Source organism: Hermetia illucens, chromosome 3 (genome assembly GCF_905115235.1).
Source record: "Hermetia illucens chromosome 3, iHerIll2.2.curated.20191125, whole genome shotgun sequence".
NCBI classification, from domain to species: Eukaryota; Metazoa; Arthropoda; class Insecta; order Diptera; family Stratiomyidae; genus Hermetia; species Hermetia illucens.
The window spans coordinates 70,990,715-71,014,755 of record NC_051851.1 but is presented as its reverse complement, the minus strand read 5'-3'; the positions used below and the strand labels follow the sequence as shown (position 1 = coordinate 71,014,755).

At 40.8% G+C, this 24,041-nt stretch overlaps 1 protein-coding gene across 1 annotated transcript in view; it reads left to right on the top strand.

Moving 5' to 3' along the window:
• Positions 1-24,041, top strand: part of LOC119651431 (calexcitin-2) — a 251,515-nt gene that overhangs the window by 45,037 nt on the left and 182,437 nt on the right. The window contains exon 2 of the mRNA XM_038055029.1: positions 21,253-21,296. The gene's annotated coding sequence lies outside the window, so the exon portion shown is untranslated. The remainder of the gene's footprint in view (positions 1-21,252; positions 21,297-24,041) is intronic.

The window sequence follows — 24,041 nt, the reverse complement described above, 5'->3', positions numbered from 1 at the left end:
AAATGATACTTCATCGGCACAAATTTCTCTCCTACGCTTCTGCTCTGTTTCAGTTTTATTAGCGATTCTTCTATCTTTTTGGCGCACAATTTTGCAGTTGATTGTGAAGGTATTCTCTACTCTTTTTCTGGTTTGCTAATAATTTCCACTCAGCCTTTGTTCTGCGTGCTCCTTATAATCTCCTTCTTTTCCACTGAGGGTTTCAGCCTAAATTATAATATGTATAATAGTTTCTTTTCTTTGTATAATATTGCTATGTCTCTCCCTATATATAATATTATTATATTTATTCAGTGTTCCTGCTTTAAAATAAAGATTGTTCCATTCCATATTACTGCCGAATATTACTACAATTGTGAGTACTTTCTTTTTTTTTATAAGTTTTCTATAAGTAGAGATCTTATTCTTTAAGAATCGTGAGATTGCCGAATTCAGAGAAATGATACTTCATCGGCACAAATTTCTCTCCTACGCTTCTGCTCTGGCTCGCTCATTAAGTGGAGATATCTCGACCCTATGGAAATTACTGTCTTTACTATGATATAATTATTGGTCTTTCGTCTTTCGTTTGTAACATAAAGAAAAGGCTGTTTATTTTCTGAAGAGCTACTCTTCTTGATCCCTTACTCAAACGGTAACTTCTACGGGCATAAATAAATGCCTGAAAGTACAAAATGTATGAGCTTTAAGATATTTAGATCCACAGATTGAAGTAAGAATCATACTATTGACAATAATATCTTCAGGAAGTGAATGTTCGGCACAGATGGTGAGGCTGTCACAAGATGAAGGACTGTACATTGGATTCCGTAAACGACCAATATGAATCTTGATTTCGCCTCATTCCAGTGGCATATTGCACGAAGCGAGTTTAATATAGATAATTGAATTAATACAAGGAAGTGAGCAACGCTATGATGCCTTTAAGACAACTTACAAAAGACGTGAAAGAACACAATCCAGTTTTCAGTTTCAATCTCAACTTCGTTCTGAACACTTAATCCAAGCCTCTTACATTTCTCTGAAACATTGAACAATCTCTTGGTCCTTAATCTTTAATCTTCAACCCGAAAGCCTACTGAATCTTTCATGAATCCTCCACAGAACTGAGTTGAAACAAGTTTCCGTGCATTTATATAAAATTTATAGCCTTCAGTTCGTGTAACGGACATCTATCATTAAAGTGTACGCCTTGACTCCCGATTTTATAGGAGCAAATCGAGTCATCGTCGCATTTGTATTCCTTGTGGAGCAACAAATGTGTTCGGAAAGATGGGCGTAAAGGGAAATTTTTTTTCGGTTGGAAGTGAAAGCATTGAAAAGTTTAGAATTGTTTGTCAGCGTGTCTTGGCTCGATGTCCATTCAGTGAGCAAATATTTGCGGAAAAGTTATCATTTGAAAAGAGGAGGGAACTGATGCGGTCGATGTCCTAGTTCGCTTACTGTGTGAAGGGTTGGGATAAGATGAGAAAAAAGCATATCGAAACTAGTGGTCATGTAGTATTTATTACCCTTCGATAGTCATAATTTAGTTATTATATTTTATCCTATTTATTAGGATGGATGGAACGTACTTTCTCGCAAAATTACCTGTTTATATTCCTTCGTCAGGTGAATTTAGTTAGTTTGTTTAATCTGCCAAATGTCTGTCTTCTAATATAGTATACTATCTCACCCTCTGTCGAAAGCAATGTCCAGAAAGACTGCAGACTTTATTTTGGAAGCTTACCTTAATGCGGAAGCGATCTGCACAATCTTTTCTGTCCTGCCATGCTTTTTTCAAAAACCGAATTGATGGTCGTAGATTACGAGTACATTGCACTTTCTTGGGAACAAGAGGTTTTTTGACTTTAGCAGTTTTTACAAAACTTTTGATGGGGTAGGACTTAGACTTCTCTGACGATATGGTATGATGTTACTTTTATCTAATGTTTTGTGACCGTACTTATTACTAAAATTCTCCATGTGTTCGCAAAATAACCAGATATTGCATTGAGATCTTAGGTTGGAGAGGTATCGTCTATCGAGTTCCGTCACTTTTTGGAGGTGAAAGGAAAGCAGCCAACGATGCATATAGGCTCGATACCATTGGGGCGTGGAAAGGCGGCCAATCACACGTTCATGCGCCTATCTGGAAATTCCTTGAAAAACAGCCGGTAGCCCTGATGCCGACCGATCATATGGTTTCCAGATTCGTCTTCGAAAAGACATACACTGTCGTGATCACCGAAAGAGAAGAATGGTCGACAAGTGGCCATGAGACTTTTCAGATTACAGACCTAATAATCTCCACCGACGGGTCAGTCATGGAGGATGGATCGGGCGCAGGGGTGTTCCCGGAGAATCCGATTATAGAACTGGCCCGCCCCTCGGAGAAATGACAACCATATTCCAGGCGGAGATATATGCCATTTCATTGGCAGCAGAAGAATGTCTGCGGCAAACGTGGTGCGGTCGCACCATTCGAATCTGTTCCGACAGTCGAGCGGAATCCGACCATCTCTTGCTGGCAAGCGGAAATCCTTGTGAAAGAGCCTAGGGTCACTAGAGCGGCATTTTTGTTGTCACTTAAGAAGTGAGACATGAAAACCCTAGTAGAGCTTTTAACGGGACACTGCTCCTTAAACTAACATATGGAAAAGATTGGGGTAGTGGCTTCGGCTATGTGCAGCCAGTGTAAGGAGGAAGAAGAGACGGCCTTGCACTTTTTATTCAGCTGCCCGGCATCCTCAGATCTCAGACGAAGACAACTTGGCAAGATTTTCTTCAATGAAGAACCTGCACACTCTCTGCCTCTGGAGAATGTTCTCAGATTCGCTAAAGCCTGCGAACACCGTAGGTGGGAACCCATTGAATAGGCAATTTATGGGGATAGTACAATGGGTCTAACAATGGCCTGAGTGCTCGGAGCTGCGGCTCCCCCCAGTAAACTAAACTAAACTCCGTCCTTTTTTGAATTTTTGGGTATTTAGCGCAAAAAAGAGGGGCCTGTGGAAAACAAATGTGTAAAAAAATTTCTTCCCAATTGGTCCGATCGAACATCAACTGGATATGGACTCCCTCAATCCTCAAACCAAAATAATTAGTTATGATGACATATTCAGGTATTTCTTTGACATTTGCTCGTAATTTTGTGGTGGCGACATGCTTTTTAAGGACTGAGTTCTTTGATAGTGCGAGCAACATTTTTAACCATGAAATACAAATTGGATTTAACAGATGAGGGTGTACATTTCGGAACCTGCTTTGTTATTGTTCACTAGATTGAGCATAAAAACATTTTGTGAGTAAGTCGTGAGCGCAGAACTCCTTTCAGCATCTTAATGGGATCAATCACCATTTCTTAGGCACCAGGGTGATGAATGAACTCAAAACACACCATTAATTTCTCGCACAGTAATCTCGAAATCCAAACGATCACGGAAAATTCTAACAGCAGCGATCAGGATATTGCTCATTGTCAAAGAAAACTTTGAGATCTTTGCCCTAGCTTCTTAACTTAATATGTGAAAGCATCATAGAATGCAGCCGAAGTCCATCTAAGTCCGGAAAGCTAAGTGGTTAGGGGACAAGGCTGTCGTACAGAAGGTCACGATTCAAATCTCACTGGTGGCAGTGGGTGTATCCTGGTTTGACGTTGGATACCAGTCGACTCAGCTGTGAATGAGTACCTGAATGAAATCAGGGTAATAATCTCGGGCGAGCGGAATGCTGACTACATTGCCTCCTACAGGGTACTATAATCCTGCAGTGTACCGTTACGGTCTTGAATGAAGTGCTCTAACACACTTCAAGGCCTTGATCCAATTGGGTTTTGGCGCCAACGATTATTATTATTATTATTAAGTTTCACCTGCCTACTCGACTGATGCAGCACTCAATAGGTGCGACGATTCCTGTGCCTTGAATTAGGGAGCTGTATGAAGTTCCACATTTGCAATTCAGGCCTCGCAGTTCATGACCATTCAACGTATACAGTAAAACATCGCAAACACAGTTTAACACCTGGTCAACTTAAAAAGCTTCAACATATAAGTATGTATGAAAAAGATACAACGGAGTCCAAGTACCAATAGGTCGGCAGGTAATAAGGCCAACAGAAAGTGTATATATGATTACTATTAGCTCCTATGTGAAGCATAGTGCGTCATTCATGGCTACGGGCCATCGCTGATGATTCGTGGTATTGAGCTTATAAACTTATAACAGGTTCTTCCGAAACGTTTAAGAAGAGAAACTGATGGTTTTGCCTAGGACAGAGACTGCTCCTTAGACGTGCCTCATCTCTTTCCTAGGAGCAGGTAGCCGAAAGTGGCATAATCGCAAGGAAGACATGAGTATAAATTATATTCAAGTGAAATGCGCCTTGTGTTCAGATCCACATTAGGCCGAAGTGATTTTTTTGTTTGTTTGAGGATTGCGGGTGTGCTGAGTTCACATCGGAACAATTTGTAAGCTACTTAATTCCAAACTTGTTGTCCAGAACGTCAGCAAGCTAATGCGGATTCAGAAGTCCCTCAATCCACAAAAATATATATAGTTAAAGTTGAAGTTCCATTGTATGGAATAACTCACAATGCAATTGTCGCCCTTTCCCAATGCACTAAGCGGTGCCACAGTCCACAGAAACGACGCTACCTAGCCTACTTATTGTACGACCGCTTCGATGCTCTGTCTATTAATGCAAATAGGAAGAGAGCGATGACCAGTTAGACTGAAAACCTTCAGTTAGATCCTGATTGCCTCCTTTTTCAAATCCACAAGTATTTGGCTAACATCCAGAACTCGGTGAGAGAATAAGTAGATGTGACCAAACATTAAATAGTCGATTGAGCCTCTTCACGTGTATGAGCCAATTCCGTGTGAAGAACGTCGCTCATAGTTTCGCTTCGGACTTCAAAATTCTCCGAGATATTACCTCGATGTACCACGTGACATTTTGCCTCATTATATGTTGCTCCCATAATAGCTGCTAGTTTCTTCGGAATGATCCTCTTGTGTAAATCACTCCAGATAAACTCCCCGTTCACGCTGTCGAAAGCGTTTTCGGAACCGATCGAGAGCAGATAGTGCAGTGATTTAAATACCGCCTACTTCTCCAAAATTAATCAAGGGTATTAATGTAGTCGATAAAGGAAAATACAGAGCCAGAACCAGCCTGCTCCCTGTCGATTAAGCTATCGAAGTATTATTTGATGTGCACCTGGATTATTTTAACTAATACCTTCAGGATGGCGGGAAGCATGCAAATACCCCTCCAATTGTCGCACTCCAGACGAGTGCCCTCAATACTTAACGATCATCCCTTCTTCCACTTATTGGGATAGTTATCAAATTGGCGGAATTTACGAATCAGCTGCAGTAATAGCTCTGCAGACATCGCTGAGGTTGCACGGAAAAGTTTCGTAGGGAGGCCGCCAATGCCGACAGATAGAGAAGTGATCCGAATCCGCATGTAATGGTGGTTTTTCATATTATCCGGACAACACAGCAAGGACTGGACTACAAATTGGAAAGAATATATAAACATACACCTGAATCCATTAAACCTTTTTCAAATTATGAATGCTGTATACGGGTAACAATTTTCGTGGTCTGTTTCCATTTCCCAGAGTAAATGTGGGCGACTAACTTTTCACATCAATCATTATGCTGACATCAATTCCCGGTCTACATATTCTTTCTATGGATAAGAAGTTTCGGCAGGAAGTGACCGGGTTCAACAAGCTCTACATATATTTATTCTATATATTGTTTTTACAAACATGCTGTTGTTCAATTCGCACATGTCTTTTGAAATCTACGCTTCAGGATGAATTAGCCTGTTTTAAACTGCTACCAGGCTCTTGCATTCGATTGTTACTTAGGCTTTCTATGACTTTGGAAGGCTCTAAAAGCATTCAAGCGAATGAATGCGTGCGAACAGTTCATGTTTTCGATTTGGAACGGAGGAGGCTTGGTCTGGTGGTTGTCTAGAACTTTTACTGACTGACATCAATGCCGCTCTTTGCAAAATTTCTTTTGGTGTCCAGAGAATGGTCATCTCTGATGCGTTGCATTTGAGGTCTCCTTTGTGGCATGTCCTGAATCCTATGACCAGGGAGGAGTGAAAGCGAATTCAAGGCGTATTAATGACAAACTTTTGCAGCGGGGTTAGGGGCTATGTACAAGTTTTGTTGGCTCCAATGAAGCTGGATACAGTCTCGAATAACGCAGCCTTGAATTAAGCTCCCTACTCTTTTATGACTATCCCGGGAATGCCAAAGCGTGCCATATGATCCAATGCTTAAATAGTATTATTTAGATTCTTTTCCTAGTATGTGCTTATTTCCGCTGACTTCAATTGAAGTGTCGCTGTCTAATTTGTTCCCTCATGGTCAAAGAAGCAGCTGTAACTTAATTCAAAAACGCTTTTTCTTCGGTACTACCACTCTCCTATCTATAACTTGAATGTTGTTGGGATCTGCTGCTTCTTCTGCTTCTCTAGCTCGTATTCCATTCAGTAGCGAGATTGGCTGGTTTGAGTCGAGTTCGCTATTTGTCTTCATTGTAAGGCTCGTCCGTATGGGTCCAGAAGGTTGCCAAATCACAGTTTAGGGTATCAAGGTATCGCTCTATTGTCTCTTCTCTTTCTGTCTCTACTGGATTGTCTTCGCCTTCAAACTTGCGGACACATTAATTTCGCAAAGTCCTGGCAGTCCATGTGCTGGTGTATTTTCTTTCCTCTGGATGTACGTAATTTTGGTGTCGAACTAAAAGGTAAAGTTCAACCATCTCAAGCCATTAGTTAGACGCTCATATTAACGTCTGATCTGTTTATACTAAAAATGTTCGATATTCCAGCTAATGTTAAAATAACTTGATGACACTGAAAATTGCAGGCAATTCAGTATCGTAAACAGTGAGCCGTGTTTCCATGTCGGGTACTTTCGATTAGAAAAACTGTTTGCTCATTTCTTCTCATGTTTTGTCCTAGGATTATTCTTGCGGCTAAATCTGAGATGTCTGGAAGATTGTTTACTTTGCGTAAGAAATGAATTGTGGTTCTCAAAGGCTCTGTTCGATTCCGAAGCAGGGTATATTTGTTTTGGTTTTTGAGTTCCTTGGGGAGGGAACGGGAGGGGGGTTTGGGGGGGGGGGGAAGTGACGATAATAATTGAAGCTCTCTGGGAATGGGCGAAGTCTTACTTTTTATCCTGACTCGTATTCAGCCTGGTGTTAGTTTGTTTTCCCGGACGGTTATCATGTATGCTAAAAATATGATCCCTTCTTGGTTAAATTTTCATTTGTCGTTTCCTGAACTTGATTATCCAGTACTATAAGCACGGTGGCCAAGATCTATGAAGAGACAAACATGATGCTTTTCTCGAACATGGGGAGTGTCCGGATAACTGAGTGGTTAGAGCACAAGGCTGTAGTACTGAAGGTCGCGGTTCAAATCTCACTGGTGGCAGTGGTATTTGCATCATGATTTAACGTCGGATACCGGTCGACTCAGCTGTGAATTAGTGCCTGAGTCAAATCAGGGTGAAAATCTCGGTCGAGCGCAATGCTGATCACATTGCTTCCTATAGGGTAATATAATTCTGTAGTGTACCGTTACGGTCTTGAATGAAGTGCTCTAACATACTTCAAGGCCCTGAACTGGATTGTTGCGCCAACGATTACTATAATTATTATTATGGGGACTTGGTGGTAAACCTTCGATAGATTCAGTGTCGAAAAGATTTGGTTCTGTTGGATTGATTTTGTATTTCATTGTTTGCCCCGGATTTTGGTGAGTTGAGCATTGTTTGCAGTGCTATTTTTTTGTTATCTCATTGGCTTTCTGTCAAATTCTGTTTTTGTCTTTTTGATCCGTTGTAAGGAGGTTGCTAGTTTTTTGTCGTGTAACTCCAGTTCTCGGATTAATTCGCGTAGCTTTTCTTGCTTTGATTTATCTTAGATAGTAATCATTCTACTTCTAGGAACTTGGATACTTGGTACTAACCGATGGGCTGAGAATCAGGTTGAAACCGGCCTGAGCTTAAGTTTATCGGTAGTTATTCTTTCAGAAACTGTGCTATTTTGACTGAAATTTATAAGCTTTATGGCTATGATATATCCCCGTTCTCAAGGCCTAGCAACTTCTGTTTGCTTCTTACCGTTTAAATCGCCAACTGATTTTTAATCGCAAGTGGTCCTAGTCCCCTGTTCTGATGCTGTAATAGTGGCACTCGCGACTAATTCTAGATTAAGAAGAGGAATACCTAACAATACCTGTAGTGCAAAGCAAATGCGATGTCAGGCATAATGCCGTTTCCTGGTTCGAACTGCAATAGCATATCCACGCAGCAGAGACTGTAATGCTCGAAAAAGTTGACGAGATCGACCGTGAAAGTACGTTGCCCATTACTGGAACTTCACATTGGACCCTCACCGACACATTGCGCGAACCTGAAGAAATAAAAATATACTGTCCTGATCATTCAAACTAGGAACCCGAGTGCCATGGTCGAAAGAAAAGACCCACGACGGATTGCATCCTCAATTGATATCAATTCTATCACCGATCTTTAGCAGGCACGGTCTTTCTGGGTCGCACTCTTCCTTGACATAGTTAGTCCATAAAAATGTAGGGTGAACCTTTAAACCGGAGTCCTGCGGCCACGCCTGATGAATATCTGAAGCAAGGGAAACATCTATCGTCGTGGATGTTCTCTGTCAATTGCGGTCATGCCGAAATGCTGTTCAACTTTAGGTTCGTGTCTTTCCGTCAGGTTTCCCGTTTTCCGATATTCCCCGTTTGTTTTCAGGTTCCAGTGAATCATCACATATACAAGTTTAGTCAGGTACATCGATGCGAGTACAAGAACCTAATGATAATCCCCATACTTGAATTTTTTATGTTATTTCAAATACACGCCATACACTTTTGATACTGGCTTACGGCGTGGGTTGTATTTTAGCAACATCACGATAGTTTTCTCCCTTCAAGCAGATTGGCTTTCTTTAGTCACGTATTAACGACTCCACTCCTTCCTAATCAAGCTCTGGTCAGCACATTCATGAGATAAGCACAACCAACAGTTCATCTATCATTAGATTACATATAAAGTAGCCTGCAACAGGCCGCTATGGTCAAAATTCAACCACGACAACCGTGACCTTAAATGAATGTCCTTCCACCCAGAAAGTGGCTGTTCCACAGAGCTAATTGCTGGTACCCAAATTCATGAATTGATGGAAGCGTGTGTAAAACCATGAAGGTGGAATACAAGTTTTTTTTAAAAAATTGTACAGTTAAAGCACATTGCCTGCCATTGAAATATATCCTGTATAGGAACTTACCACACAGCTTCCTGAATGTAACAGTCCGCCAGACGGCTTTGCACATCTTTTAAGTTATCCAATCCGAGCATTGCTTCATGAGCGCTGGAGTAGTGGGGAAAGAAGATGATCGTTTTCAAAGTGGGTGTACAACATTGAATAGCTTGGGGTAAACAGTGCCTTCTTGACGCATTGTCCCTGGGTTTAAAATCCGAAAAGAACAGTTGAAGAGCAGGAGATGGCGCAACCGTTTTGAATGCCCTGTGGTACGTATCGTAATATTCAGCGCTTCGATGGTATCGACTTAACGACTTTTTGGTAATCCAAATCTTTCCCCCTGTGAAGTTTTCTAAGGTTTTCAAATTAATAAAAGGCAGAGATTTTTAGGATAGGATTTTCTTGTATTAGCTTATATTTTTAATATATATAGAAATCTGCGAAAACTGGGAAGTCCCATGGTAAGGAAGAGCTACATTGCACCTTCCCGGTGAGGATGGACCAAAAGGAAAAGACATTGTTTTGAGTTAATTTTGAATAGAGAATACAGTTGAACCACTCACTGATCCTAATACTCCGCGTTCGTAGTTTAGGTTACTTCCGTAGCGTAATACAGCTTCAGGTTTTCGCTTAAGTTTAACCCTCAAACTTCGAAGGATATACTAGGCAACCGGAATTAACTGTAAAATTCGACATAATATTTTCAAAGCCTATCGTCATAATGGAGGCTTATTTTCGACAACTTTTCCATGGAATTTTCCTTTTGTGTCCTGGTTCTCAGTTTTAACATGCAATGAATAAATTGTTCATTATTTAATTGTTGACGCTGCCATCAGTATCCTTTTTGCTCAGATTCAGATGTTCATTCATAGAAACAAAGATTTTGATTCCGTTTGTAATGGGAGGGAGATAGTATCTCAGGTATCTTCAAATGCGTTTGTAATACTTCCCAATCACTGAGTAGAATCGATAAATAAAAATATGCTCGTCTTCTCCAACCCTAGCCAAGTAACAAAGGCATTTCTAAAATTTCCAGTTGATTGTCACATTTTCAAAAAACACGTTTCCCGCCTGCCATTTGAATACACAAGAACCCATCAGCACTGAACTCTGTTGATATTTATTTTATATTGCTATCATGTCATGTCAGCGAAAAAAATATGATTTTTCCTTTGACTTTAACAACATGAACGTTAAAGTCGGGAAACGCTCCCGTTTTGTTTTCAGAGCGCTGTTCAGGCAGTTGCTTTCCTTTTTGCATGAAAGTAAACTTGAAAGGAAACTTCATGATTTAGGTATGCCCATGCTGATGACGAATTTAACATGACCATTTTTCGAGGAAGGATTTTCAATATAAATACATTCCAGTCAGGGGGAGGCGGTGAAAATGTGACATAATACCCAGATTCAAAAATAACCCTCTGAAAGTGTCGGACTGTAAAAGTAGAGCACGTGGGGCGTTCATGCAATTGGGTGTTGAAGGGAACAGTTTGGAGGGTTGGCAGCAAAGCATAGCAAGAAGGCATGGCCAAAGCATTTAAATTTGATTTTTTCGAGAAGAGTATGAACGCATGTTTAGCCTTTGATGTTATGTAACAAATAAATATCATGGAAAAAACGTATTTGTAAATATAAAATGGAATAAATTTCATTTTGTCGATCACGTTCCTACGCGAATTATATACCCCAGCATTATTCCATTAGAATATTCAAGCGAATAGCGTGTGCAGCTTTTTCTAAAATTCGCAATACACGTTTTTGCCATTTCACTGAACTAAAATTTGAAATCAGTCCGCAAACTAATTCAAATTAAAACCTGAGTTCAAGGACCTTCCAAATTGCTTCAAAATATTATTAATTTTTGCTAAGTCATTGCTATTTATTATTATTAGGTACGTCAGTTTATACATATTGCTTGGTTATAACCCTTCAAAGGAAAGTTCCTACAAAGTAACCAACCCCTATTGAAACATCTGATGCAGTTAATTATTATTGATTGGATAGATCAAGGCAGCAAAAGAGTTGTTGTTGCTACTTAGTTCAAATACGCGCCCCCTTCTCCTGGAAATGCATCACTTGCCGTTGAGAAAAATGGGGGAGAGTCTCAATAATCCAACAAATAATTGCTTTCTGGAAAGCTGCCCCGACTCTTTCTATTTGCCAGAACCCTGTTGCACGACAAAGTTTTCATAATCCTTATTACTCTTGCCAACAAATAAATTGATTCCGAATTGTTTTCAAAACGAAATTTTGAAGATTCAATTGGCCTCTTTTCCGATATTCCTCAGTATGGGTGTGGAATGCGAGGGTGTTCTTAAGAAAAAATCTGAATCATGAAGAGAAAACTTTGGTAATTTCTGAAACGAAGCATTATATGTATAAAGCTTGTTGAACTCTAACCAATTTATCGTTGCTTTAATTGTTTCTTTTCCAAGAGGGATGTGTATCTTGAGTATGTATGCTTAGATATGAAAATATGCCCATATATTGTATTGCGCATGTAGTTATGTGCAATTTGAAAAGTTCATGGCTGCAGCTCGTCAGACTGAAATATTTCCATCACGTTCGCATTTCAAGAAATTAATAAGTTTTCCTCTCTGTAATGTGGGTTTGGTATACACAAGGTAATTATCCAAGTTGGCTATTGTCAATAACAACGGTAGAGGTCTGCAAGTGGATATATGTCTCTCCACCTGAGTACTTGCCGACAATCAAAGGCGCCTAACATGTCTCCCGTAAACTTATATATTTACAAAAGTGACATAGCCTATTTTGATCCCAAAATGCCTTTTTTGGTTTGCTGGATACAGGTGACATCCGCTCTTTCAAATTATTCCCGACTAGGTTTTGAAGCAAGTTTTCTGCGCCTCAATTTTATCCCGCTATATCCTCCCACATCAGCATCACCACAGACGATTGTAATTTTTGATTTTATCTGGAAGCTTAGATTTAGCATCATCATCATGGATTAACTTACTCCCAGCCCGGCTGTACACACTCTCGACCCGTTTGAAGACGCTTTCCAGCGGACATGCCGGATGAGAACTGTTGTTTGGTAACTGACCATTGATCTAAATGACTATTCTGTTTTTATGTGTTTGCAACCACACCTAAGCTTTCCCACGATTTCATGAGATGCCTGCGTTCCTTCTTTACTAATCTTGCCCAAGTGCTTTTAGGGCGACTCACTCGTCGGCCATTTTGGAATAGTGGATTCCACTGCATGGCATAGACAGCAATGCAATTGTCGCCCCTCCCTAATGTGTGAGTTATCTACTATCACTTCCACCTTTCGATCACATTTCATACGAGTACCAGGCCACCACGCCGAAGAACGTCGTCCTTCCTTGCTAACGATGGGTTGGAGCTTTTGAGTAACAAATCGGCGCCTTCGATGCTTTGCACATTAATGCAGATAGGAAGAGTGCGATGATCCGTCAGACTGAGAAATTTGGTTTTGTTGGTATTTAGCTTCTGTCAAACTCTACTTGCCTCTCTCCAGAGTCATTTGGTCTAAGTCGATAACCGAGTCGATAGCCGAAATGTTATATTCCATTTAACTTCTCCACGTCCTGCGAACAAGGCAGCATGAAGGAAGTCGTCTACAACAAGAAGAAATAATATCGGTGACAAGATGCGACCTTGGTAGACTCCGTTTTTGACCTCAAATTCCTCTGAAATTTTACCTCGATGTAGCACGTCACATTTTGCGCCATCATCAGCTGTTCTGGTAATAGCTATAAGTTTCTCCCGAATGCTCCTCTTGCGTAAAGCACTCCAGATACATTCCCTGTTCACAATATCGAAAGCTTTCTTGAATTTTCCGAAGAGCAGTTGAAGCAATAAGGGATTTACTTAGCTATTATCTTTACGACGGCAAGGAGTACGCATATTAGCCTAGAATTGTCACCCAAGACAGGTGCCCTTCCTTAGAATCTTAACGATCATGCCCTTTTTCCACTCTTTGAGAAAAGTCTGCAGTAAGAGAACTGCAGTAACTGCAAGAGTAACGAAAGATATCGTACGTAACATTGCAACATCGAAACAGTTCCTATCTGCATGTTATGTGAGCCATTTCATCCACAAGCAACGGAAATTCACGGCTAAGAACCATCGTTAGGTAGAGCACCTTACCCACCCGTCACGCTGTATGGGGAGTCGGCCATTACCGTCCTTCACAAGACCGTCGAAAGATTTGCGGCCACTAGTAAGTGCTTTCGTGATGCAGTAGTTCGAGTGAGATGATTCCATGATTACGTGGCCGATGACCTGTGTGGCACCAGACAAAGCAACATTTTTGATGGCTCTCAGCCAGTGATGTTGGGCTTGGGATGTCAAATCTCTCTAATTATGCGAGAAGTAGCGGATGCAACATGCAAGCTAGCGTAAGCGGTGATTCCTTTCGAGACCGATGTCAGCATCTCTTGTTGTTGCGGATATTCAGGAGACAGCTCCTAAATCAACTAAAGATGGTAAAGTGATCGGTCAGATCGCTCGTGCGGTGTTGGCCAATTGAAATCTAACTCATCTCCAAGCTCCGTGGTCGAATAATGTGGCATCAATGACGAAACGGAAGAAGCGCAAGAAATGCATAAACCTTCCGTTCCGTTGGCCGAGACTGTTTTTGCCCATCACATATCCAAGCAAATGGTTGTCGAAGCCCATCTTCTGATTCAGATCACCGATTAGGAAGCCTTCCATACATTTAAAAGCATGTTATTGCTCACAGAAAGCGTCCTTCGCTACTATATCGGAAGTCTCTTTGGCGCATAGCACTGTACAATTGTGATGCTCCTTAACGTGGACCGGCATTTTGCAGTCAGAAATCTGTCAGCAGCCGGCTCCCAGGTGATGAGAGTCCGCTCTACAGTTCGTATCCGGTGCCACTTGGCTTTCCAAAAGCACATCGCTGAAAGAGGAAGAGGAGTACTCTCCAGAGTTCCGTCATCTCACTTCGTTCATGTTTAGAATGTCCAGCTTATGTGGTTGGAATTCTGACTCAGGTAGGAGAAAGCGAGCATTCTGGGGACCCTCGATACTATTTGTAGCGGCTTAAAGGGAATCGCGATGGTCAAACGATCATCATGTGTGGCGGGAGACGACCTAGAGGGAAGAGCTATCCCAAAAACCTAAAAAAAGATGTCAAGGTCCACCCGCTAATTCCGAAGCTCCATCGAAGTGTTCCGTCGACACGTACTTGTATGTATTTGTTCACTTCGATCCCTCACGTCACCGGATCCTGAAAAAAAATCACCCAAACAAACGTGGCGACTCGCACCTAACAATATAACCACCCGCGAGCTGAACCTGGAAATGAAAATAATAAAACTCGCGCTTCGGGTATAAAGATTTTGTGTTCATCTTATGTGAGACACTTATAAGCACATTTTTCCATCTGTATATAGCTACAAATCCAACATATTCTTTCATATTTTTCCAAACAGACATAGATATTATCCTCATCCTAAATAAACAAACTGCTTATTACCGAATACTGTCCATATATGTAGATGCATGTATATAAATTGATCGTACCCATATTTCCGATCTACTTCGTGCACAAAAGCGCACATATGTACAATACATATGTCGAATACGGCTAATTTAGTGTATAAATATATCTATCGAGGATGAACTGTAACGAATATACTTTTATTAATTTTGTTTCAGTACCTGATGTATTTTGAGGCCTAGATTGCGTAAAGATGCACCATGGTGATTTTTTTCACAATTTTCCGTTGCCTAGACTCTGAGAACGGGACCTGCTTCACTTTTTGGGCACACATATTGAGCCCTCACTTCACTATGTTTCACCCAATGTTAGAAACAAGACCATTTTTTAAAAGTTTTGACCCCTTTTATTTGATACCCCACATGGCCATATTTGGTAAAAAAAATGTTATACCCCCTTTTACATACATGATTCTGCAAAAACTGAGGACAGTAGTGACAGAAATGGTTGCCAACCAATTACTAAAAATTATAGTAATATACTATTATCAACTTAATTTAAACTGATATCGACTGATTCGACCTCTTGCACTCCTACTTTTCCAACAAATGTCAAAACTATGTACGCATGTGTGGGGACCCCTACTTAAACTTGATGTAAAATTACATAACTCACGGTATGCGTGAGCGTTCACAGTTCCCAACTTTCCACCAAATTTTATGTAATTTGCTAAAATCATCTCCGAGAAAAATGAGTGTGACAGATATACAGGCAGACATGGAATTCCTACAGATGAATTTAAACCATTGTTAGGCAGCCCAGGACATGCTGTGTGCTTGAAAATAAAATTGACGTTGCTACCATATGTGAATAATATAAAGGTCTCGACAGTAGTGTACTTATATCAGGCAGAAACCGAAACGCGGAAATCTGGACCTTTGGAAATTGGGGGGATTTCATTAGTAGCCTCTTTCCAACAGTTTCAAATGAATCGAACTTGCCCACCGTCCAGATAGATTCCGATGAAACTCCTGACAACAAATGACCACGTGCTTGGTGGAAACCGTCCGTTTTTGAACCAAGTAGTTCTCCTGAACCTGCCTGTTTCAGGATAAACGGAAAAGTATGAAAAGTGCAATATGTGGCAGCATTTTGTAATCCAGCCGAAATTGGCTGGTGGCTCACTGTCGGTCAAATCCTTTAGGTAAGAGCTTCCTTCCTGATCAACTTCATAATAGCCTACATTTTCGCCGGTGCTTATTTTTTGTTTATCCCAAAGTAAAACAGAGAATGGAGAGTTTTCAAGTAATGAATGGTTCCAAGATTGTATGATAATATCTAGTTGACAGCCATTCTTCCGGAATGCCAAATATTCAGATGACCGTATCTTCGAGTAGTTTTTATTTCATTCTTATGGCCCCCGTTGACGAATATATTTTATGTTTACTTGGAATATATTCCACTTGACTTGAGAATAATCAACCGCGGGGCGTAAACAGTTATATTCTTGAGTTTATTTTAGATATTCAAACGAATCTGATTTTCCATCTCAATTTGTCCTGCAAAGTACCAAAACGACATGAAGTCTTTAGCACTGTAACAAACATTATTTACCCTTAATGAGTGACTGAACCACTCAAGGAAAACTTTCCTGATGCAATGCGGGTACGACTTGCAAACTTTTACATCATGGAAATGACTGATAAAGTGCATTTCAAATAAAAATACATAACAGCGACCATTTTTCAAATTTAGTTTCATGCAAAATTTAACTGCATCTGCCCGCATAGCACTTTCTCACCGGAAACATTTCAACGAACTGAATAAATTGCACGTTTTGGAAGAAGTGCTTTGGCAGCTTCATGTGGCATCAACAAAACGACTTAGAGAAATTGCATTTGGAGGAATACATAGTGTGCACCCCCTAACACACAAAAATAACGAGGGGGCGATCGGGAGCTTTGCCTCCTTGATTCACATGTGTGTTGAGCTCGCAAATGGAAAAGCCATGCTATTTTCAAGGATATTCGGACCACTAAGGCAATATATTTAATAGGGACGGTGAACGGTAATCAAATTTGCTCCGTGCAAACATCAAATAGAATGGCGAAGTGAGAATCACGTAAGTAAGGAACTATTGTAGGTGCCGTGCGTTTGTACATGAGAACATAGGATAGCCTTGAGCTGGTAGATTGAATTGAGTATCAAACCGGAAATTTGTTCGGGAATTCGAGGTATTCAATTTGGAATTGATTTTTCTGCTCTATCCCAGCAAGTCTAAGCGGTGAATTTTTCAATAAGAACACCTCATCTTTTTAACAGGGCGAAAATAGTTAATTAGTTCAAGGACTCATTCTCAAAAACTACCCAACCCAAAAATCTGAAAAAATTATTGTGGTCCATGCATATGGCATCTAGGCCTTAATAATGTTATTATATTTTGAAAGTTAACTGTAACTTGATAAATATTTTGGATTTTGGAAGTCCTATTATTATTAACAAAGTTCAAGTAGGTTAAAGCTGCCTCTTTTGCGTCTATTACTTACTACTTGCTAAGACATAAAATGTCAGTGCCACATCGAATTGAATAACGGGAATATTCAACGTATTTACATACTACGAGCTATATATATATATAAGTGAAAGCACCAAGTACTGAAATACTCTTACACAGAAGATCAACAAAACCTTTCATACCTGAAGCACTGAGCTTCCGTTTTATTTTCATTTACACATACCTGCATCGTTCGCGGTTACCTGAAATGCCCTTCAGCAGCCCCACGACTTCTCGAGAAGCTTGCGCTCCTCCTCTACTGATCTGCGCCAAGGGCCCTTGGCGGGGCCAATTCGATCACCATCGTGGTCTGACTGGATTCCTCTTTATGGTGAAACCCGCAATGCAACGGTCGCCACTTCTTAAAGTACGACTTATTCACTGTCACTTCCGTTTCCGTTTTACGATTACAGTATGCACGAATGCAGGCCTGGGCGCCGACCAAGCTCTTCGCATGAGATAGTTTTTTATGAGTTGCGGCTTAAGTATACACTTCTCTTCTCTGCTTGTCGTAAGAGGCGACTAAAAGGGATAGAAATTTGTGGGCTAACTACCTGCAAATCTTCAAACTTTACTGTTACTGAAGCGTCAACAAGGCCTCGGATAAGGACTGACCTCATGGGTACGACCTTTGGCTATCGAAAACAGACTATGATTGGTTTCTGGAATATGCGCATGCTCCCCGATAATGGTAGCGAGGGTCTTCATAATGCTCGCTTTCTCCAACTTGAGCAGGAATTCCAGCGCTATAAGCTGGACATGGCCTCTGAAGAGCACTCCTACTCTTCTTGCGGCAAGATGCTTGTACTCTGGAAAGCCAAGTGGTAACAGACGCGGCCTCTTAACCTGCCAGCCGGTTAAGGCCTGTTACCAGACTTCTAATAGACTGTAAGATTCCGGTTCAAATTAAGAAGTATCATAATTGTGCAATGCTATGCACGAATGGCGAGTTTTGATATGGTGGAGCAGGATACTTTCTGCGAGCAATTAAACGCAGTTGAGGGGAGACTTTTTAAAAAGGTAATAATTTGATCGTGATGGGTGTTCTGAATGCCCGGGTGGATTCTGCCAACACCTTGTTCCGACATGTGTGGGGAAACACGATCTTGGTGATCGTAACGATAATGTGTGGAAGTTTGTGGGTTTTTGAAACTTCCACCGGTCAGTTGGGTTTCAACTGACTGACGTTGTTCGAGGAATCAGATCGACCACTTCCCGTTTAGCAGTAGATTCAGGGGGTGTTTCCTGGATGTGTGTAACAATAGAGGCGCTGACATTGGCCCCAAAGGGATCACCATCTGATGGTCGCTTACATTCGCTTGCGTGTTGCGTTCGCCACTTCTCGCAGGGTTTATGACTGCCACTCTTTAAGCTCAACACCGACCGATTGTATGATCCAGCTGTTGCTTGACAGAGGACGAGCTATCTTACTGATCATACGGTGAATATACTGAGAAAGCCGCCTGAGAATATCGGTGAACATTGGGCCAACATCAAAAATGCTCTTTTCTCGGATGCCACACAGATCGTTGGCCGCGTCCTGAAGGGGCGTCATAAGATCTGGGTGATTGTGAAATCGGCTCGATGAACAGAAGAGGTTGAAGGTTCTTCTGATTACTGCGAGTAATGGTGTGTATGATGCGCTCGACCTGCGATATCGAACCCCCCCCCCCCCCTTTGAAGGACAAACGGTTTCGTCCAGGGCAGAGGCAGCTCGTCAGACGCTGCCTCACCTCTGCCCTGGGAGTAGCGTGACCGAGAGTGGCATCAGATGGAAAACGCTCCTTTATATTATATATTTGGAAAAACACGCCAATGGTGCAAATTATATCCAAGTAAACCCGCCAATAGTTTGAGCCTAAGCTAGGCTAATGCTAAATTAATATAAAGGAGCGTTTTCCATCTGATGCCACTCACGATCACGCATCTGACGAGTTGCCTCTGCCTTGGACGAAACCGTTTGTCCTATATTTTTTCAATGCTTGGGTGCCATGCCCAAAACGAGGGATCCGTGGACCAAAAAGACGTGCGAATAAGTTGCTCTCCATTTGGTCCGGTCCAACAGCAAGTGGTTGTGGACTTAGGGTCCCCCACTTATCCTAAACAATAAGATTGCATTGCTGTGAAGTTATTCATTTTTTAAAATTTTTGATATAAAATGTCAAAAATGAATACCTATCTTAAAGGTAAGTAGAAAGTCACAGGCGACAGAGAGGTAGGCCGAAGAATTGCAGGATATTTTTGGACCTTACATGTTGAATTATGTCCGAATTTCGTGGGATAATATCTGCTCTACTACTAAGAAAACGTCATATATTCATATATATTATTGGAGGACCAACTTTACAGTGTTGCGTATCATCTTTTACCGTTGCCGTTTTATAAACACCTCAACCTCCTTCACACCTCGAACATAGGTTGATACCGGTGGTCGAAATCGTCCTTGTTAACTTCCATTTCAGATTTTGAACAAATGTTTTTCCTGTGTAAAATAAACCGTTTTAGTACAGGATCAATGAGGTATTATAATAAATAGAGACAGCTTGTTTTTTAATTATTTAAAAAAAAAATTATTCCTGTAGGTCAGCAAATTCTAATTATTTTTCCAAATGCGCATTACGGTAGCTACATGTTACCTTTGTCAATGAGTGACCAAGGTAAAAAGCGAGATGTTGTTACATTTATACCTATACCTAATTCTTAATTATAAAAGTTCTGTAATTATACTAACCTAGTAAGTCTATCTTTGAATTAATTTTAAGAGCGGAGAATACGTGTTTCCTAGTTCCTTGTTTATATCGATTTATTGAGTTTCCCTTATCTATGAAGGAATTTTCGGTAAGATCAAGCTTTGCCTTAGGAAAGGTGGGAACTATGAACGCTCACTCATGCAATGAGCTTCATCCTTCTACGTCGAATTTAAAGGGGGGGGGGGGGGGTCTCCATATATTTAAAAAGGGGATGTACATTTTTTTCACCAGATATGGTTATGTGGGGTATCGAATGAAAGGTCTCGGTTAGTACTTAGTACTTAGTAGTTAGTACTTAGAATCCGGTCTGTTTTAACATTTGATGGAAGGGAGGGGAGTGCGGGAAGGCAAAAATGATGATTTCTTTTACGAACCCATTCTCAGAAACTACCAAACCGAAAAACCTAAAAAAAATCATGAAGGTCCCTCTGCATGGTAGCCAAGCCTCTAAATGCTGCCCATATCGATATCTACTCAAATTAAGTTAATAATAGTATATTACTGCATTTTTTGGAAGTTAATAAAACTTCTTTACAAATTCAAGACTTCAAAGTGGATATTCTCACATAATATATGCATATGTTACGTATTACGTACTAATCGGACAAATTCATACTCAAATATCTTTATAAAAAAACACACAAAACCGTTCATACCTGAAGCGTCCAGCTTCCGGTATGTTTAACCTTTCATGTGCTGTGTCCAGTCTCATAACCTTCTAGATTCGAAATTGCTTCCTTCCCTTATAGAGATACTGGGGAATAATGCCGTTACGTCGTACGAAACTATTGCTCCGTCGTCCCTTAATCCTATATTCTCAAGTTTATGGACCACTCCGTTAGAATTTTTTACTGATGTTTCGCTATAGATGTTTCCTAGCTTTTTGATTTCTTTATTTACTCATTTTGCAATGTTGTATGTGGGTGACTTGGAGTCGGTAGTAATTTCCTTCATTTCATCGCCTGGTTTATGGATTTTCGCTTTCTTTTTAATAACCGATGACGTACTTTTGAATGACCCTCCTACGCTGTTCATTACAGTGAAGCATTTTTGTTCTTTACTGTGACGGCACACATACGTATCAGAGTCATCAGGTAAACTTAACTTGCTATTGAGTTGACAATTTTTACTAAAATGAGTTTCAATACAATAATATTATAGGTCTAAACCTGTTTATTTACTATTTTCAGGTTTTGGATTCGACGCAGACTTCATTCCAAACCTAAAATCGCAGGTAAATTTTGTAAATAATTTTTAATCAAAGTAAGGGACGTACAAACCGCCTTCATCCGTACGGCGAGAAGTTAAGTTAGTTAGCGACCATCAGATGCTGATCGCTTTCGCGGCCGATGTCAACGCCTTTCTTGTTATGTTCATCCAACAGAATACTCTTAAATCTATAGCTGATCGCGAAGTGATCGATCTGATTACTCGTACAATGGTGGCCAGTTCAAACCCAACTGACGTCATGGCAGGCTCTTTGCTCCAACAGTGTGCCACCAATGAAGAGGCGGTGGAGGTTGCTGAAATCTACGAACCTCCCATCATTACCGATACGGTCGCCAAAATACTTCCTCATTACATGTGCAAGCAAGGTGTTGTCAGATCCTACCTTGCACCTTCACGAAGTTTCTCCTGAACCGTACCGTGTTTAATTACTCATAGAAGGCATCCTTCTCCACTACATCGATAGCCGCCAAAAGTAACCCGACCCCGGATTTGCGTCCGCTACCACTAGATTTCCCAGACTACAAAAGCACATTGCTATAAGAGAGGCAAAAAGGAAAGGAGTACTCGCCAGAGTCTCACAATCTTACTTCGCGTAGGCTTTGAATGTTCAGCTTATATCGTTGGAATTCTCGCTCAAGTTGGAGAAAGTGAACATTCTGAGGACCCTTTCGTCGAGGAACGTGCGTACATTTCAGAAACCAATCATAGTTCGTTTTCGATAGTCAAACGTCGTAACCATGAGGTCAAGCCCTACCCGAGGCGCTATTGACGTTTCGGTAGTAATAGAGTTTCAAATTTTTCTGGTTGCTAGGGGAGGTTTTATGCGTATTCTTGAGCCCCAACTCACAAGGGAGATGGAGTTGTATGTAGCACAAGTGACGATAGCAACCAACTAATAACCATCTTCTCAAATGTGTAAATATTACAACATGATGCATCAAATGTAAATATTCTCTAAAAAAAAAATAATATGATGAGGTTGAAAATAGTTCGGTTTTCCGTGGCAGTGGAAAACATGTGCAGACTTTAAGACTTGCGGTTTCGTCCAGAGCAACTCATCAGATGCTACCTCACCTCTGCTCTGGGAGCAGTGTGACCGATGTGGTTACAAGGTGGTATTTGCTCCCTTTTATTAATTCAAAAACACGTATGAATTATAACGAACGCTAATCCGCCCTGTAAAATGTTTAGGCTGTTGTTTAAGAATTGATGGCAGAGCGGACCAAACATTGTAGCACCTATGCTTCCTTTATGAGTTGGCACTGACTTTGTGCGATTCCGGCCGTAAACTTCCTCTAACCCCGGAAGGAATGCCTTTTCCTCGATAGTGGCGATTGACTAGCCAGCCATCCTGCATTTTTTACTTTAAGTATGCTTTCGGTTGTCACTTCCTCCGTTCCAAATGACGCACAGTGCTTCCTCAATTCTCAGACGATTCCTCTCACCACTCTGCGAAACTTTCAATGAGGATTTGGTTCCTGGTGTTTTTCACACTCTATTCAATTATTTGAAAGCTATAAACTCTAGCGTCCAACACTAAACTGTCTAAAATATCCTCATTTTTGCGATTGTGGCGTTAGGAAGACCATAGCACCTTCTCTGTTCATTAAGGTCTTAGCATTAGATTGCTGTCTTCTGCTTTATGACTTTGGCCTCAGCTTGATCCACTAACACCTTTTCCATTTTGCCGCAGAAACTATTTCCGAACTTCTCGCTCAATTCCAGCATTACATCCTTTTTCTTTATTCCACGGATAGGGCTCGCACTATCATCTTAGTCCATAAGCTCCCGATTCTGTTTTACCTTTCGAAGAATATCTACGTAAAATTTATCTGTCTTCTTGGAAATAACTATTATTTCCGCATGGATGTCACAGTTGAGATATTACCTACTCTCGCGGCTATTTTTGCCGACTCAGCTTTCTTGAAGAGATCTTTTTAATCTTCGTTGTCTACTGGGATCCGGAGGCTTCACTGGCACCGTTCCTACTTCATTTGCTAGCTTCACTAACTGATCTATCGTGAAGAGGTGTTACCCGTGTTTTCCGCGTGACTTTGCGACTTAATGCTAGGTCGTTTTTCTCTGTCAGTACGCTAATTGAATACAACTTGGTGTCCCTTATCGAAGCCTGGATACTTTAGTGGATAATCCACCTCCTCTTCTTAATGAACTCACATAGTTTATTTATACGTTTCCGAAATTAAAGAAACACTTTTCCCAGTTTTCTTCCTTTAACTTCCGCGCTTTCTGCCAAAAACGATTTTCCAATGCGTGAACTCTTTTGAGGACCGCGACAGACCTTGACTATTCAAGGCCGGTGTGACATTCTAACGGAGCTTAAGTTCGATAAATTTCAAGCCGTTCATTTCAAGGGAAACTATCACTACCGATGTCGCTGACGCGGAAAACTCTTTAAAGCGTTTCAGATGAAGGATTCGAAAGGGGCTAAAAATTTGTGAGGTATAACCGTCATATAGTAAAACAGATAAATTATAACTGGATCAAGGTGCAGAGCTGCTTCGACAATTTGGCATGAATAAGCACAACTCAGTTCTCTGTCGTTCAAAACAAGATACTGAGAATAGAATGAAGCCTAAGCCAACTACAACAATTTCAGAAACAGACCGGATTCATCATAGGGGGTGATGGGAGGTTTGACTTATGTCTAGCAGAAAACAAGAGATATTATTCTTAACTGTGCGGCGTGTGTAATCTGTTACTGGAAGAACTGTTTTATTGGACTGAGAAG